Here is a 17,999-nt window from a genome sequence, read left to right on the forward strand (position 1 = left end):
TCAGCACACTTCACTGGGCAGTCACTGAGGGTGCAGAGCGCTGGGGGGGGGCGCTCTGAGAGGCAAATATAAACCTTATACAAGGCTAAAAATACCTCACATATAGCCCATAGGGGCTATATGGAGATATTTAACCCCTGCCTGACTGGAAAAATAGCGGGAGAAGAACCCGCCGAAAAAGGGGCGGGGCCTATCTCCTCAGCACACGGCGCCATTTTCTGTCACAGCTCCGCTGGTCAGAACGGCTCCCAGGTCTCTCCCCTGCACTGCACTACAGAAACAGGGTAAAACAGAGAGGGGGGGCACATTAATGGCTATATATATATATATTAAAGCAGCTATAAGGGAGCACTTAATATAAGGATATCCCTTGTATATATAGCGCTTTGTGGTGTGTGCTGGCAGACTCTCCCTCTGTCTCCCCAAAAGGGCTAGTGGGTCCTGTCTTCATTAGAGCATTCCCTGTGAGTTTGCGGTGTGTGTCGGTACGTGGTGTCGACATGTATGAGGACGATATTGGTGTGGAGGCGGAGCAATTGCCAAATATGCAGATGTCACCCCCCAGGGGGTCGACACCAGAATGGATGCCTTTATTTGTGGAATTACGTGATGGTTTATCTTCCCTTAAACAGTCAGTTGAGGACATGAGGCGGCCGGACAATCAATTAATGCCTGTCCAGGCGCCTCAAACACCGTCAGGGGCTGTAAAACGCCCTTTGCCTCAGTCGGTCGACACAGACCCAGACACGGGCACTGATTCCAGTGACGACGGTAGAAATTCAAACGTATTTTCCAGTAGGGCCACACGTTATATGATTTTGGCAATGAAGGAGACGTTACATTTAGCTGATACTACAGATACCGTAAAACAGGGTATTATGTATGGTGTGAAAAAACTACAAACAGTTTTTCCTGAATCAGAAGAATTAAATGACGTGTGTGATGAAGCGTGGGTTGCTCCTGATAAAAAGTTGATAATTTCAAAAAAGTTATTGGCATTATACCCTTTCCCGCCAGAGGTTAGGGCGCGCTGGGAAACACCCCCTAAGGTGGACAAGGCGCTCACACGCTTATCCAAACAAGTGGCGTTACCCTCTCCTGAGACGGCCGCACTTAAGGATCCATCAGATAGAAAGATGGAAGTTATTCAAAAGAATATATACACACATGCAGGTGTTATACTACGACCAGCTATAGCAACTGCCTGGATGTGCAGTGCTGGAGTAGTTTGGTCAGAATCCCTGATTGAAAATATTGATACCCTAGATAGGGACAATGTTTTACTGTCGTTAGAATAAATAAAGGATGCATTTATCTATATGCGTGATGCACAGAGGGATATTTGCACACTGGCATCTCGGGTGAGTGCTATGTCCATTTCAGCCAGAAGAGCCTTATGGACACGACAGTGGACAGGCGATGCGGATTCAAAACGTCACATGGAGGTTTTGCCGTATAAAGGGGAGGAGTTATTTGGAGTTGGTCTATCAGACTTGGTGGCCACGGCTACTGCCGGGAAATCCACTTTTTTACCTCAAGTCACTCCCCAACAGAGAAAGGCACCGACCTTTCAACCGCAGCCTTTTCGCTCCTACAAAAATAAGAGAGCAAAGGGCTTGTCGTACCTGCCACGAGGCAGAGGAAGAGGGAAGAGACACCAACAGGCAGCTCCTTCCCAGGAACAGAAGCCCTCCCCGGCTCCTGCAAAAACCTCAGCATGACGCTGGGGCCTCTCAAGCGGACTCGGGGACAGTGGGGGGCCGTCTCAAAAATTACAGCGCGCAGTGGGCTCACTCGCAGGTAGACCCCTGGATCCTGCAGATAATATCTCAGGGGTACAGGTTGGAATTAGAGACGGATCCTCCTCATCGTTTCCTGAAGTCTGCCTTACCAACCGTCTCTTCCGAAAGGGAGAGGGTGTTGGAAGCCATTCACAAGCTGTACGCTCAGCAGGTGATAGTCAAAGTACCCCTATTACAACAAGGAAAGGGGTATTATTCCACTCTATTTGTGGTACCGAAGCCGGATGGCTCGGTAAGGCCTATTCTAAATCTGAAGTCCTTGAACCTCTACATAAAAAAGTTCAAGTTCAAGATGGAGTCACTCAGAGCAGTGATAGCGAACCTGGAAGAAGGGGACTTTATGGTATCCTTGGACATCAAGGATGCGTATCTACACGTTCCGATTTACCCCGCACACCAGGGGTACCTCAGGTTCATTGTTCAAAAACTGTCACTATCAGTTTCAGACGCTGCCGTTCGGATTGTCCACGGCGCCTCGGGTCTTTACCAAGGTAATGGCCGAGATGATGATTCTTCTTCGAAGAAAAGGCGTATTAGTTATCCCATACTTGGACGATCTCCTAATAAGGGCAAGGTCCAGAGAACAGCTGGAGACAGCTTTAGCACTATCTCAAGAGGTGCTAAGACTACACGGGTGGATTCTGAATATTCCAAAATCCCATTTAATCCCGACAACTCGTCTGCTGTTCCTAGGAATGATTCTGGACACGGTTCAGAAAAAGGTTTTCCTTCCAGAGGAAAAAGCCAAGGAGTTATCCGATCTGGTCAGGAACCTCCTAAAACCAGGAAAAGTGTCAGTACATCAATGCACAAGAGTCCTGGGAAAAATGGTGGCTTCTTACGAAGCAATTCCATTCGGCAGATTCCAGGCAAGAATATTCCAAAGGGATCTGTTGGACAAATGGTCAGGGTCGCATCTGCAGATGCACCTGCGAATAACCCTGTCACCAAAGACAAGGGTGTCACTTCTGTGGTGGTTGCAGAAGGCTCACCTATTAGAAGGCCGCAGATTCGGCATTCAGGATTGGATCCTGGTGACCACGGACGCCAGCCTGAGAGGCTGGGGAGCAGTCACACAAGGAAGAAACTTCCAGGGAGTATGGACGAGTCTGGAAAAGTCTCTTCACATAAACATTCTGGAACTAAGAGCAATCTACAATGCTCTAAGCCAGGCGGAACTTCTCCTGCAAGGAAAGCCGGTGTTGATTCAGTCGGACAACATCACGGCGGTCGCCCATGTAAACAGGCAGGGCGGCACAAGAAGCAGGAGTGCAATGGCAGAAGCTGCCAAGATTCTTCGCTGGGCGGAGAATCACGTGATAGCACTGTCAGCAGTGTTCATCCCGGGCGTGGACAACTGGGAAGCAGACTTCCTCAGCAGACACGATCTTCATCCGGGAGAGTGGGGTCTACATCCAGAAGTCTTCAACATGTTAATAGACCGTTGGGAAAGACCAATTGTAGACATGATGGCGTCTCGCCTCAACAAGAAACTGGACAAATATTGCGCCAGGTCAAGAGATCCACAGGCAATAGCTGTGGACGCACTGGTAACTCCTTGGGTGTACCAGTCAGTGTATGTGTTTCCTCCTCTGCCGCTCATACCAAAGGTATTGAAGATCATACGGCAAAGAAGAGTAAGAACAATACTAGTGGTTCCGGATTGGCCGAGAAGGACTTGGTATCCGGAACTTCAAGAGATGCTCACGGACGAACCGTGGCCTCTACCTCTGAGAAGGGACCTGCTACAGCAGGGTCCCTGTCTTTTTCAAGACTTACCGCGGCTGCGTTTGACGGCATGGCGGTTGAACGCCAGATCCTAAAAGGGAAAGGCATTCCAGAAGAAGTCATTCCTACCTTGATTAAGGCACGGAAGGAAGTCACCGTGAAACATTATCACCGCATTTGGCGAAAATATGTAGCGTGGTGCGAGGATCGGAGGGTTCCGACGGAGGAATTCCAACTGGGTCGTTTCCTACATTTCCTGCAATCAGGATTATCTATGGGTCTCAAATTGGGATCCATTAAGGTTCAAATTTCGGCCCTGTCAATATTCTTCCAAAAAGAATTGGCCTCTGTCCCTGAGGTCCAGACTTTTGTCAAGGGAGTACTGCATATACAGCCTCCTGTGGTGCCTCCGGTGGCACCGTGGGATCTAAATGTAGTTTTAGATTTCCTCAAATCCCATTGGTTTGAACCATTGAAAAAGGTGGATTTGAAATATCTCACATTGAAAGTGACTATGTTACTAGCCCTGGCCTCTGCCAGGAGAGTATCTGAATTGGCGGCTTTATCTTATAAAAGTCCTTATCTAATCTTCCATTCGGATAGGGCAGAACTGCGGACTCGTCCGCATTTTCTCCCTAAAGTGGTATCAGCATTTCATCTGAACCAACCTATTGTGGTGCCTGCGGCCACTAGCGACTTGGAGGACTCCAAGTTGTTGGATGTTGTCAGAGCCTTAAAAATATACATTGCAAGGACGGCTGGAGTCAGAAAATCTGACTCGCTGTTTATATTGTATGCACCCAACAAGTTGGGCGCACCTGCTTCTAAGCAGTCGATTGCTCGTTGGATTTGTAACACAATTCAACTTGCACATTCTGTGGCAGGCCTGCCACAGCCTAAAACTGTAAAAGCCCACTCCACAAGGAAGGTGGGCTCATCTTGGGCGGCTGCCCGAGGGGTCTCGGCATTACAACTCTGCCGAGCAGCTACGTGGTCGGGGGAGAACACGTTTGTAAAATTTTACAAATTTGATACCCTGGCAAAGGAGGACCTGGAGTTCTCTCATTCGGTGCTGCAGAGTCATCCGCACTCTCCCGCCCGTTTGGGAGCTTTGGTATAATCCCCATGGTCCTTTCAGGAACCCCAGCATCCACTTAGGACGATAGAGAAAATAAGAATTTACTTACCGATAATTCTATTTCTCGGAGTCCGTAGTGGATGCTGGGCGCCCATCCCAAGTGCGGATTATCTGCAATACTTGTACATAGTTATTGTTAACTAATTCGGGTTATTGTTAAGGAGCCATCTTTAAGAGGCCCTTTCTGTTGTCATACTGTTAACTGGGTTTAGATCACAAGTTGTACGGTGTGATTGGTGTGGCTGGTATGAGTCTTACCCGGGATTCAAAATGCCTCCCTTATTGTGTATGCTCGTCCGGGCACAGTACCTAACTGGAGTCTGGAGGAGGGTCATAGGGGGAGGAGCCAGTGCACACCACCTGACCTAGTAAAGCTTTACTTTTTTGTGCCCTGTCTCCTGCGGAGCCGCTATTCCCCATGGTCCTTTCAGGAACCCCAGCATCCACTACGGACTCCGAGAAATAGAATTATCGGTAAGTAAATTCTTATTATTAGGAAGAGGATGACTGTGCTCTCTGTCTTGTACTTTACTGGGAGGAATACATTTTTTATGAATACCACACATTTAGACTTTGAAGGCCAGGGAGAAGATGAAGGCTTTCCACCTAGCAACACAGTTAACTGAAAGGTAACATTAATGTACTGTATACAGGGACTTTACATTTTGCGCTCTATCTATCTATCTATCTATCTATCTATCTATCTATCTATCTATCTATCTATCTATCTATCTATCTATCTATCTATCTATCTATCTATCTATCTATCTATCTATTATGAGAAGTAGGTCATGCTTGTGAATCCAAGAGATGGAAATGGGAAGGAAATAAAAATGTACAGACAAATAATGATGTTTGTTTATAACACTGGAGATTACATTGTTTCCTGTAGAGTGTCAGCTCATGCATGTAGTGACCTAATTATTACACCCAATGTTGCTTGGGCATTAACTCTTGCATGGTTGTCTTAGCAGATATGTTTTATATAGATTGTTTGTAAAATCCATACTGCTGCCTGAATTCTGTATCATATGGATCAGCTACAATCTGTGGTCTAGTATTGTTTGGCACACGCAGGCCTGTATGTTAGAATGTGTGCTACAGACATATTATAGAATGTTTGCAATGTAGGATTTGGAATTCCTGGAATGTTTCTGTTACTGTTATTTAGTGCCTCTATTTAGTGCCTCTATTTAGTGCCTTAAGGAGACACTTACTTTCTTTCTTTTTTTTTCTTCTTGATGGTAATTACCTTTTATGGAAAAAAATAATTCAAATGTAAAAGAATATTTTATAAGGATAATTTGCATTCGTATCAGTATCTGATAGGACAGGACAATTTACATTTTATTAATAGATATGATGAGATATTTGATAAATTCCAATACTTGTACCACTACCATTGTTTTCATGTTGTTCATGTGGAACTTAATTTAATGAAAGTAGCAAGGAAGCAGTTTCTTGCCACCAAGCCCTTAGTTACAGGATGTAATTGTGCTATTGTTTAGGATTACACACTTTTTTAAATTTATTTTCTGTGTTTTTCTCTTATGCCACACCTGTTTGCATAACTCACCATGCCTGAATGCATATTATACAGCATCTACTAAACACTGTATACAGTTCCTGTACACAGTGACACACCCATTAGACCATGTGAAGTGCGTATTACAAAACCCTATTTTACCAAATCACCATCAAAAGTCTCTCTTGCTTCCACCGCAAAGAAGAATTTAGTCAGTGTCATCCCTTCCAAATAACCAGTGATGTCATCACTAGCCTTCCAGGAGGTAATAATCATTTGGTTTAGACACAAAAAAACCCAGTGTAATTGAAATTGATTTGCTTACTGCTATATCGGAATGCTGTGAAAAGATTGGTAGAAGGACAATTTAACTTCAAGAAAGATACAAAGTGTTAAAAGGATAATAGGGACAGTTTCTAAATGGGTCAAGGCAGCTATTTGTGAGCTATAAAGTAATTGAGAGCTTTTTCTCTAGCGAGAATATACAAACTCCACACAGTTACGGTCATCGAGGGAATTAAACCCCTGACCTCAGTGCTGTGACGCAGTAATGCTAACCATTACACCATCTGTACTGCCCCAATTACACTAGCTTTCTGCTGAACAGAGAGAAAGTTTCAGTCTCCTCAGCACTTTAGCCATAAAACTCCTTTTAAGTTGTTGTTCCTCCCTGATATTTTATTAGTAACATCTTCTAGAGGTGATATAGAAAGGTTGGATTTTTTTTGCTGGTAATTTCATTTCCACAAAGCCTATTTGACAGCAGTTTTATTCCTCTCTGAATGAACAATAATAATAATAATAATATAATAATAATAATCTGTTGGCAGAGCCGGCATTGTGGGAAGGTGTTTTTTCTCTTGTTTTACCAACTGCCCCACTTTTGAGAATCTGTAAGACTAAATAAATGGAATCTTTGTTCATTAGCAATATATTGTGTTAAATTATCTACTATATAAAAGTGAAAAATTGTCCTTCTGTCTGTCTTTCTATACAAATCCACAGTTTACAAGCGAAGAGCGTGAAATTTGGCATACGAGTGTATTAAAACACGCCGGAGGCAACTAAAAAAATTAGAAATCCCTAGCACCCCTAGGGGATGGGACAGCAGCACTGAGTATATCAGGAGACAGCATAACTCCGGAATTGCGGCACCCATGAACTCCAAAATTGGTACACGTCTGCCTTACACTCTGGAAACAAACACTTTGGGGGGCAGACACCCCTAGCACCCCTAGGGGTGAAGCAGCAGCATTGAGTATTTCAGCAGACAGCATAACTCTGGAATGCTGCAGCAATTTACAACAAACTTGGTACACATATGTCTTTCACTGCGGAAACAAACACTGTGGGGGTCAGACACCCCTAGGGGTAGGACAGCAGCACATTGTATGTCAGCAGACAGCATAATTGTGAAAGGGCTGGAGCAATTTACACCAAACTTGGTACACATCTGACTTACAATCTGGGAACAAACTCTGTGGCGGCTAGACACCCCTAGCACCCCTAGGGGTGGGACAGCAACACAGAGTATTTCAGGAGACAGCATAACTCCCGAATGCTTGGACCTATTTACAACAAACTTGGTACACATATGACGTACAAGCTGGGAACAAACACTATGGAGGTAACACACCTAGCACCCCTAGGGGTGAGGCAGCAGCACTGAGTATTTCAGCAGACAGCATAATTTTGGAATGCCTGGAGCAATTTACCCTAAACTTGCTACACATATGACTTACACTCTGGGAATAAACACTGTGGGGGTAACACACCACTAGCACCCCTAGGGGTGGGTCAGCAGCACACACTATATCAGGACATGCATGATATGTCAGTGATGACAGGGCTGCATGTGACAGGGGCAGTGACATGATGTGAGGAGGGTAATGGAGGTAGCAAAAACCCACACGCTGAGAGTTATATAGTGGAAGTAGCAGGGTCCCCCAGCAGCACAGAGTATATCAGGATATACATAATTTGCTGCGCTATATAAGAAACTGTAAATAAAATCGATAATTTCACAGGGGCACTGACATGATGTGAGGAGGGGAATGGAGGCAGCAGAAACCCACAGACTGAGAGTTGCATAGTGACAAGAGCAGGGTCCCTTGGGCGACCAAAAAAGGGTCCGGTCACTACACAAAGTGCACCTGGGAAGCAAGATATATATATACTAGATCTCCAACCAACGTAAATTAATGAACAACTATCATTCTAATTTACCATCCTCATGCCGTAGCTAAACACGGGTATTCAGCTATCCACAATGTTATTTATACTGTGTGTTTAATATTTACATTTATTTTTGTAAACAGACATTCTTAAAATCCCAGGCAACGCTGGGTACTCCAGCTAGTTTAACATAAAACACACACATATACAGGTTGAGTATCCCATATCCAAATATCCGAAATACGGAATATTCCGGAATACAGACTTTTTTGAGTGAGACTGAGATAGTGAAACCGTTGTTTTCTGATGGCTCAATGTACACAAACCTTGTTTAATACACAAAGTTATAAAAAATATTGTATTAAATGACCTTCAGGCTGTGTGTATAAGGTGTATAAGAAACATAAATGAATTGTGTGAATGTACACACACTTTGTTTAATGCACAAAGTTATAAAAAATATTGGCTAAAATGACCTTCAGGCTGTGTGTATAAGGTGTATATGAAACATAAATACATTCTGTGCTTAGACTTTGGTCCCATCACCATGATATCTCATTATGATATGCAGTTATTCCAAAATACAGAAAAATCCCATATCCAAAATACCTCTGGTCCCAAGCATTTTGGATAAGGGATACTCAACCTGTGTATATGTATGTATGTATATATTGTATTTTATATTTATTAAGAAACTAACATTTTTCTTATGTCCTAGAGGATGCTGGGGACTCCGTAAGGACCATGGGGTATAGACGGGCTCCGCAGGAGACATGGGCACTATAAAGAACTTTAGAATGGGTGTGCACTGGCTCCTCCCTCTATGCCCCTCCTCCAGACCTCAGTTAGATCCTGTGCCCAGAGGAGATTGGGTGCACTACAGGGGAGCTCTCCTGAGTTTCTCTGAATTGAAAGAATTTTGTTAGGTTTTTTATTTTCAGGGAGCCCTGCTGGCAACAGGCTCCCTGCATCGTGGGACTGAGGAGAGAGAAGCAGACCTACTTAAGTGATAGGCTCTGCTTCTTAGGCTACTGGACACCATTAGCTCCAGAGGGATCGGAACGCAGGTCTCACCCTCGCCGTTCGTCCCAGAGCCGCGCCGCCGTCCTCCTTGCAGAGCCGGAAGATAGAAGCCGGGTGAGTATTAGAAGAAAGAAGACATCACAGGCGGCAGAAGACTTCTGATCTTCACTGAGGTAACGCGCAGTGGTAACGCTGCGCGCCATTGCTCCCACACACCACACACACTGAGGCACGGTTGGGTGCAGGGCGCAGGGGCGGCGCCCTGGGCAGCAATATAAAACCTCTAGGGTGGCATTTTAGTATATATGGGCAGCGAAGGCAATATATATATACAAATCCCCCGCCAGTATTGTATTTTTGAATGGGACCGAAGCCCGCCGCTGAGGGGGTGGAGCTTGATTCCACAGCACTGACCAGCGCCATTTTCTCCAGCACACTGCAGAGAAGCTGGCTCCCCGGACTGTCCCCTGCTGAACACGGTGACAGAGGGCTTAAAAAGAGTGTGTGGGGGGGGGCACTTCATTTGGCAGTGAAGGTATATTGAATAATATTAAAGCGCTGTGTGTCTGGGAAATTGTTTTCCAGGGTCATTGGCGCTGGGTGTGTGCTGGCATACTCTCTCTCTGTCTCTCCAAAGGGCCTTATTGGGGGACTGTCTCCAGATTGGATATTTCCCTGAGTGTGTGGGGGTGTCGGTACGCGTGTGTCGGCATGTCTGAATCGGAAGGCTCTTCTAGGGAGGAGGTGGAGCAAATGAGTTTGGTGTCTCCGTCGGCAACGCTGACACCTGATTAGTTTGGATTTGTGGAATGTTTTAAATGCAAATGTGAATTTATTACATAAAAGGTTGGACAAAGCGGAGTCCAGGGAAAATGCAGGAAGTCCATCCTTGCCTTTTACTATGTCACAGGGCCCTTCTGGGTCTCAGAAGCGGCCACTATCCCAAATAGCAGACACTGATACCGACACGGATTCTGACTCCAGTGTCGACTACGATGATGCGAGGTTGCAGCCAAACTTGGCAAAAAGTATTCATTATATGATTATTGCAATAAAAAATGTGTTGCATATCACGGATGACCCCTCTGTACCTGACACGAGGGTCCACATGTTTAAAGAAAAGAAACCGGAAGTTACTTTCCCCCCTTCCCATGAGTTAAATGAGTTATTTGAAAGGGCTTGGGAAACTCCAGACAAGAAACTGCAGATTCCCAAAAGGATTCTTATGGCGTATCCTTTCCCGGCTAAGGACAGGATACGGTGGGAATCCTCCCCCGGGGTGGACAAGGCGTTAACGCGCTTATCCAAAAAGGGTGCGCTGCCGTCGCAAGATACCGCAGCCCTCAAGGATCCTGCTGATCGCAGGCAGGAGACTACCTTGAAGTCAATTTATACACATACTGGTACCTTGCTCAGATCGGCGATAGCGTCGGCTTGGGTTTGTAGCGCTATAGCAGCGTGGACAGATACCTTGTCTGCTGACATTGATACCCTGGATAAAGATACCATTTTACTGACCTTGGGTCATATAAAGGATGCTGTCCTATATATGAGAGATGCTCAGAGAGACGTTGGCCTACTGGGTTCCAGAGCCAACACCATGGCGATTTCTGCTAGGCGAGCCCTGTGGACCCGCCAATGGACGGGTGATGCCGACTCAAAGAGGCATATGGAGGTTTTGCCTTACAAGGGTGAGGACTTATTTGGGGAAGGTCTCACGGACCTGGTTTCCACAGCTACCGCAGGTAAATCCGCTTTTTTACCTTACGTTTCCTCACAGCCAAAGAAAACGCCACATTATCAGATGCAGTACTTTCGGTCGCATAAATCCAAAAAAGGACGGGGATCTTCCTTTCTCGCCAGAGGTAAGGGCAGAGGGAAAAAGCTGCCAGCTACAGCTAGTTCCCAGGAGCAGAAGTCCTCCCCGGCTTCTACTAAATCCACCGCATGACGCTGGGGCTCCGCTGATGGAGTCCGCCCCAGTGGGGGCACGTCTTCAAGTTTTCAGCCACGTCTGGGTTCAATCACAGGTGGATCCCTGGGCAATAGAAATTATTTCCCAGGGTTACAAGCTGGAATTCGAAGATGTGCCTCCTCGCCGGTTTTTCAAATCGGCCCTACCAGCTTCTTCCCCAGAGAGGGAGGTAGTTTTAAGTGCAATTCAAAAACTGTGTCTTCAACAAGTGGTGGTCAAAGTTCCCCTGCTTCAACAGGGGACGGGGTACTACTCAACCCTGTTTGTGGTCCCGAAACCGGACGGTTCGGTCAGACCCATTCTGAATTTAAAATCCTTAAACCTATACTTGAACAGGTTCAAATTCAAGATGGAATCGCTCAGAGCGGTCATCGCCAGCCTGGAAGGGGGGGTTATATGGTGTCTCTGGACATAAAGGATGCATATCCTCCTCATCAGGCGTTCCTGAGGTTTGCTGTACAGGATTGTCATTACCAATTTCAGACGTTGCCGTTTGGACTTTCCACGGCCCCGAGGATTTTCACCAAGTAATGGCGGAAATGATGGTGCTCCTGCGCAAGCAGGGAGTCACAATTATCCCGTACTTGGACAATCTCCTGATAAAAGCGAGATCGAGAGAACAGTTGCTGAACAACGTGTCACTCTCCCTGAGGGTGTTGCAGCAGCACGGCTGGATTCTCAATCTACCAAAGTCACAGTTGGTTCCAACGACCCGATTGCCTTTCTTAGGCATGATTCTGGACACTGAACAAAAATGGGTTTTTCTTCCGATGGAAAAGGCCCAGTAACTCCAGAGCTTGGTCAGGGACCTGTTGAAGCCGAAAAGGGTGTCGGTCCATCAATGCACTCGAGTTCTGGTAAAGATGGTGGCGTCTTAGGAGGCCATTCCCTTTGGCAGGTTTCCATGCGAGGACTTTTCAGTGGGACCTTCTGGACAAGTGGTCCGGGTCCCATCTGCATATTCATCAGAAGATCAGCCTGTCCCCCAGGGCCAGGGTATCTCTCTTGTGGTGGCTGCAGAGTACTCACCTTCTAGAGGGTCGCAGGTTCGGCATTCAAGACTGGATTCTGGTGACCATGGACGCGAGCCTCCGAGGATGGGGAGCAGTCACACTGGGAAGAAACTTCCAGGGACTGTGGTCAAGCCAAGTGGCTTGTCTACACATCAACGTACTGGAATTGAGGGCCATTTACAACGGCCTCCGTCAAGCGGAGAATCTTCTTCGCGACCTACCAGTTCTGATTCAATCAGACGACGTCACAGCCGTGGCTCATGTAAACCGCCAAGGCGGGACAAGGAGCAGAGTGGCAATGGCGGAGGCCACCAGGATTCTGCGCTGGGCGGAAAATCACGTAAGCGCTCTGTCAGCGGTATTCATTCCGGGAGTGGACAACTGGGAATCAGACTTCCTCAGCAGACACGATCTCCATCCAGGAGAGTGGGGTCTTCATCAAGAAGTCTTTGCAGAAATAGCAAGTCTTTGGGGACTTCCTCAAATAGACATGATGGCGTCGCGCCTCAACAAAAAGCTTCCGAGGCATTGTGCCAGGTCAAGGGACCCTCAGGCAGTAGCAGTGGACGCCCTGGTGACACCGTGGGTGTTTTAGTCGGTCTATGTGTTCCCTCCTCTTCCTCTCATCTCAAAAGTATTGAGAATCAAAAGACGAAAAGGAGTACAGACAATTCTCATTGTTCCAGAGTGGCCTCGAAGGGCCTGGTATCCGGATCTGCAGGAAATGCTCACAGAAGATCCGTGGCCGCTTCCTCTCAGAGAGGACCTGTTGCAACAGGGGCCCTGTCTGTTCCAAGACTTACCGCGGCTGCGTTTGACGGCATGGCGGTTGAACGCCAGATCCTAGCTGGGAAGGGCATTCAGGACGAGGTCATCCCTACTCTGATAAAGGCTAGGAAGGAGGTGACAGCGAAACATTATCACCGTATCTGGAGGAAGTATGTCTCTTGGTGTGAAACCAAGAATGCTCCTCTGGAAGATTTCCATCTGGGCCGTTTTCTCCACTTCCTACAGACTGGGGTGAATATGGGCCTAAAATTAGGCTCCATTAAGGTTCTGATTTCGGCCCTATCCATTTTCTTTCAGAAGGAATTGGCTTCTCTCCCAGAAGTCCAGACTTTTGTGAAGGGAGTGCTGCATATTCAGCCTCCTTTTGTGCATCCAGTGGCACCATGGGACCTTAACGTGGTGTTACGATTTCTTAAGTCTCCCTGGTTTGAGCCTCTTCAATCCGTGGAATTAAAGTATCTCACTTGGAAGGTGGTCATGTTGTTGGCCTTGGCATCGGCAAGGCGAGTGTCTGAGTTGGCGGCTTTGTCTCATAAAAGCCCCTATCTGATTTTCCATGTGGATAGAGCTGAGTTGCGGACTCGTCCTCAATTTTTGCCTAAGGTGGTTTCCTCTTTTCATATGAACTAACCTATTGTGGTGCCTGTGGCTACGCGGGACTTGGAGGATTCCGAGTCCCTTGATGTGGTCAGGGCGTTGAAAATTTATGTAGCCAGAACGGCTCAGGTTAGGAAAACAGAGGCACTGTTTGTCCTGTATGCAGCCAACAAGGATGGCGCTCCTGCTTCTAATCAGACTATTGTTCGCTGGATCGGTAACATGATTCAGCAGGCTCATTCTGCGGCTGGATTGCCGTTACCAAATTCGGTAAAGGCCCATTCCACTAGGAAGGTGGGCTCTTCTTGGGCGGCTGCCCGAAGCGTCTCGGCATTGCAGCTTTGCCGAGCGGCGACTTGGTCGGGTTCAAACACCTTTGCAAAATTCTACAAGTTTGATACCCTGGCTGATGAGGACCTCATGTTTGCTCAATCGGTGCTGCAGAGTCATCCGCACTCTCCCGCCCATTTTGGAGCTTTGGTATAATCTCCATGGTCCTTACGGAGACCCCAGCATACACTAGGACGTAAGAGAAAATAAGATTTTAAACCTACCGGTAAATCTTTTTCTCCTAGTCCGTAGAGGATGCTGGGCGCCCGTCCCAGTGCGGACAACATTCTGCAAGACTTGTATATAGTTATTGCTTGTATAAGGGTTATGTTACAGTTTTTTATCGGTATTTAACTGATGCTGTTTATTTCATACTGTTGACTGGTTCGTATATTCCTGGTTATACGGTGTGGATGGTGTGGGCTGGTATGAATCTTGCCCTTAGATTAACAAAATCCTTTCCTCGTACTGTCCGTCTCCTCTGGGCACAGTTTCTCTAACTGAGGTCTGGAGGAGGGACATAGAGGGAGGAGCCAGTGCACACCCATTCTAAAGTTCTTTATAGTGCCCATGTCTCCTGCGGAGCCCGTCTATACCCCATGGTCCTTACAGAGTCCCCAGCATCCTCTACGGACTAGGATAAAAAGATTTACCGGTAGGTTTAAAATCTTATTATATACAGTATCTTAAGTATCCTTGGAGCAATAATAAATTGGTTGATGGGTATATCTTAACTTAAATTTGTGCTTGTAGTGACTCAATCAGGCACACCATATAGAAATACTTTATATTTCTTTTTCTAGAAGTATAGAATGTATAAAAAAATCCTGGGTAAGAAAATGCAGGCATAGGGGGGAATTCACTTAGTTGCGGTAAATAACCGCAGCTAATTTATCCCGGGGGGATAATACAATTGGCGCCAATTGGCATTATCAGGTATTTGTTTCACCTGCCACAAGTCAGGACAAAGAAAATCCCCAATAAGGGCATTAATTGAGTTGTCTGATAAAAGAGTTGGGCCGAAAATCTTGAAAAAGCCTGTTTCTTTTCTGCAGCAAAATTGATTGCATATAATTGAATTCCCTTTATAAGGGAAAAGAACAGGCATTCATTGAATTACCCCCCCAAAAAGACAAAACAAAATAACATTGGCCAAACAATTGTGAAAAAGCTTGCTTTTGTTTTTGCAGAAAATTTTGCAGCGATTCATTTTTCCATGAAAAAATGGCTTTTTCACGATTCTATTGCCTGATTTTTTTTTATGCCCAATTCAATTAATGCCTCCTTTTTTGTGGAAAAATGTACCCGTTTTCATGCAAAAACACACAGGATCTGGTATAAGTTCTCTGATCAAATGTGTTTTAGTTCACAATCGTGTCCACAAAAACATGGCATTTATCAGGTAGTTTGTTACTCTTGCTTCTGGGTAGGTGAATCAAAATCCCTGATAATGCCTGCTATCGGTGTCAGTTGAATTAACCTACAGGAACCAATTGAATTCCTCCCATAGGGGTTTATTTAGTAAATGGTTGCTTGTAAAAGTCATGGCTTCTCGACCTGTTTATGCTGAAAATGTATAAGGGTAATGCTTTTAATCATAAAACACTTGAGTGCTTGGCTATTTTAAGCATTGCCCTTTTAAATTTCCAGATTAAATGTACCAGGAATCATCAGCTATTCAAAGCCTCAACTTAAAAATAGCCTAAAAATAACCCAATAGAGATCATAGATAATAGTTTACACTGCCATCACGTCTTTTCACTTTTTTTGTATTTATTTTTTAGAGTTTTTAACACTTTTATACCAGACACTCACTGGCTGTGAGTGCCAACTGCACACTATGTGGGTTATTCTGAGATGAACGCAAGATGGCTGCATTTGCAGCCAGATCTGCGTTCATCTCTCCACATGCTGGGGGCCGCCTCCTGATGCGTTCGCAATCTAATTGTGAACACATCGGATTTAAGGTTGACTCCTGGCTCCGCTGTCAGCTGGTCAGTACCCTTACCCGTTTTTTTTTTTTCAGATGACGCCTCACAGCCGCCCCCAAACGCCGCTTTGCCACCCCGAAAATGCCTGCCGCTGTCAATCACATTGCAGTCGCATACATCGAGGATGCGACCGCAGTGTATGTGGCCACGCAGCTGCTACACATGCGCAGTTTGCTGATGTCTGCAAACTGCACTGCAAGCTTCTTTGACGGCAGGGTCTGAATGACCCTCAGAGTAGTAGAGTAGTAGCTTCCTTAAGCGGACTGCTTCACTGGTACTTGGATTTGCCTACTTCTCATTGTTTGTTATAGCACCTGCAGCACCTCTGTCCTGTTAGTGATGGCTAGTTCCTCCTGGCCACTTATTTAGGTGAAGGTAGCAGGCACAGCGTTGAATGTTGGGTTGAACACCGTACAGATGAAGAATGGGTCAGAGTTTAGCTCTTATCTGTAGGCCAGATAATATCAGATGGCAGTAGATACCATGCAGGATCCTACGAGCAAAATTGTGTTTATTGCTCTCAATACTATATACAAGGAATATTACACATCAGTCCATGGCACTGATGACTAATCCAGAAGTCTAAAATAGTACACTCTTTACATGGAACTATATTACCATTTATATATGATTTCTACACACCTATCGGAGGTGGGTAAGTCAGTCATTTTAACACTAAGTCACATAGCTATCTTGTAAATCAGACGGGATTTCTTTCACACTATTAATCGGTTCCCTGGACCATGCACTGCCAGTGCGAATGTGTGTTTAGAGGGAGCAGGGGGCAGCTCATCCTTCTCTTCATCATAAGCACCAGTATGTTTGTACTGGGAGTTGTAATCTTTAACTCTCTTGCACAGTATACTTGCAGGAGACCTGCTTCAGGGTCTGGTTCTCACTTCCAAGCTGATATTGCCTGTGTGGGGTGAATTTCCAATTCCTGGTTCAGCTGCTGCCACTACTATACCCCTTTGACATCACCAAAAGAACCCAGGTTATTACTGGGTTGTTGCCGGGTCGACCAGGGTCAAGATGTAGTGTGAAAGCGCCAAAGTGAATAACACGAGTCGAGCAACCCTGCATTTCAACCCAGATTAAAAGAAGGGTTAAACCCGGGTCTCAGAAAAAGGTGCTGATTGGATGTGTATGTGTCTGCTCAGAGCAGTCCCCAGCCCCCCCTCATCAATGTGAGCCAGAAAAGTCCATTTTAAATCACGTCACATTGTTTAATATGGGTGACCCGGGTTCAGTGTGAAAGGCACCAACCCGAGAATAACTCGGGAAATACCCGGGTCGAAACGGCGATGTGAAAGGGTCTGAGCCTGCTTGGACCCAGGTTCAAAAGCCACGTCCAACCTGGGTTTGCGATGTGAAAGCGGTACTAGAGACCTAAGCGCTCTAGTGTGGAACCTTGCTGGTTGGGCGGTTCCCAGTGTTATTTCTCTAACGTCCTAAGTGGATGCTGGGGACTCCGTAAGGACCATGGGGATTAGCGGCTCCGCAGGAGACTGGGCACAACTAAAGAAAGCTTTAGGACTACCTGGTGTGCACTGGCTCCTCCCACTAAGACCCTCCTCCAGACCTCAGTTAGATTCTTGTGCCCGGCTGAGGTGGATGCACACTAGGGGCTCTCCTGAGCTCCTAGAAAGAAAGTATATTTAGGTTTTTTATTTTACAGTGAGATCTGCTGGCAAAAGACTCACTGCAGCGAGGGACTAAGGGGAGAAGAAGCGAACCTACCTAACAGGTGGTAGTTTGGGCTTCTTAGGCTACTGGACACCATTAGCTCCAGAGGGATCGACCGCAGGACCCGACCTTGGTGTTCGTTCCCGGAGCCGCGCCGCCGTCCCCCTTACAGAGCCAGAAGCATGAAGAGTCCGGAAAATCGTCGGCAGAAGACTTCGGTCTTCACC

General features: G+C 46.1%; 1 protein-coding gene across 6 annotated transcripts in view; it reads left to right on the forward strand.

Moving 5' to 3' along the window:
• CCSER2 (coiled-coil serine rich protein 2) overlaps positions 1–17,999 on the forward strand; it is a 377,220-nt gene that overhangs the window by 34,747 nt on the left and 324,474 nt on the right. Inside the window, exon 1 of one of the 6 annotated variants that reach the window (XM_063958810.1) lies at positions 5,195–5,297. The exons of 4 other annotated variants lie outside the window; for them this stretch is intronic. The gene's annotated coding sequence lies outside the window, so the exon portion shown is untranslated. Of the gene's footprint in view, positions 1–5,194; positions 5,298–17,999 lie in introns of those variants that run through there. One more of the 6 variants, XM_063958814.1, reaches the window with a different exon arrangement.

Source organism: Pseudophryne corroboree, chromosome 3 (genome assembly GCF_028390025.1).
Source record: "Pseudophryne corroboree isolate aPseCor3 chromosome 3, aPseCor3.hap2, whole genome shotgun sequence".
Taxonomy (NCBI): Eukaryota; Metazoa; Chordata; class Amphibia; order Anura; family Myobatrachidae; genus Pseudophryne; species Pseudophryne corroboree.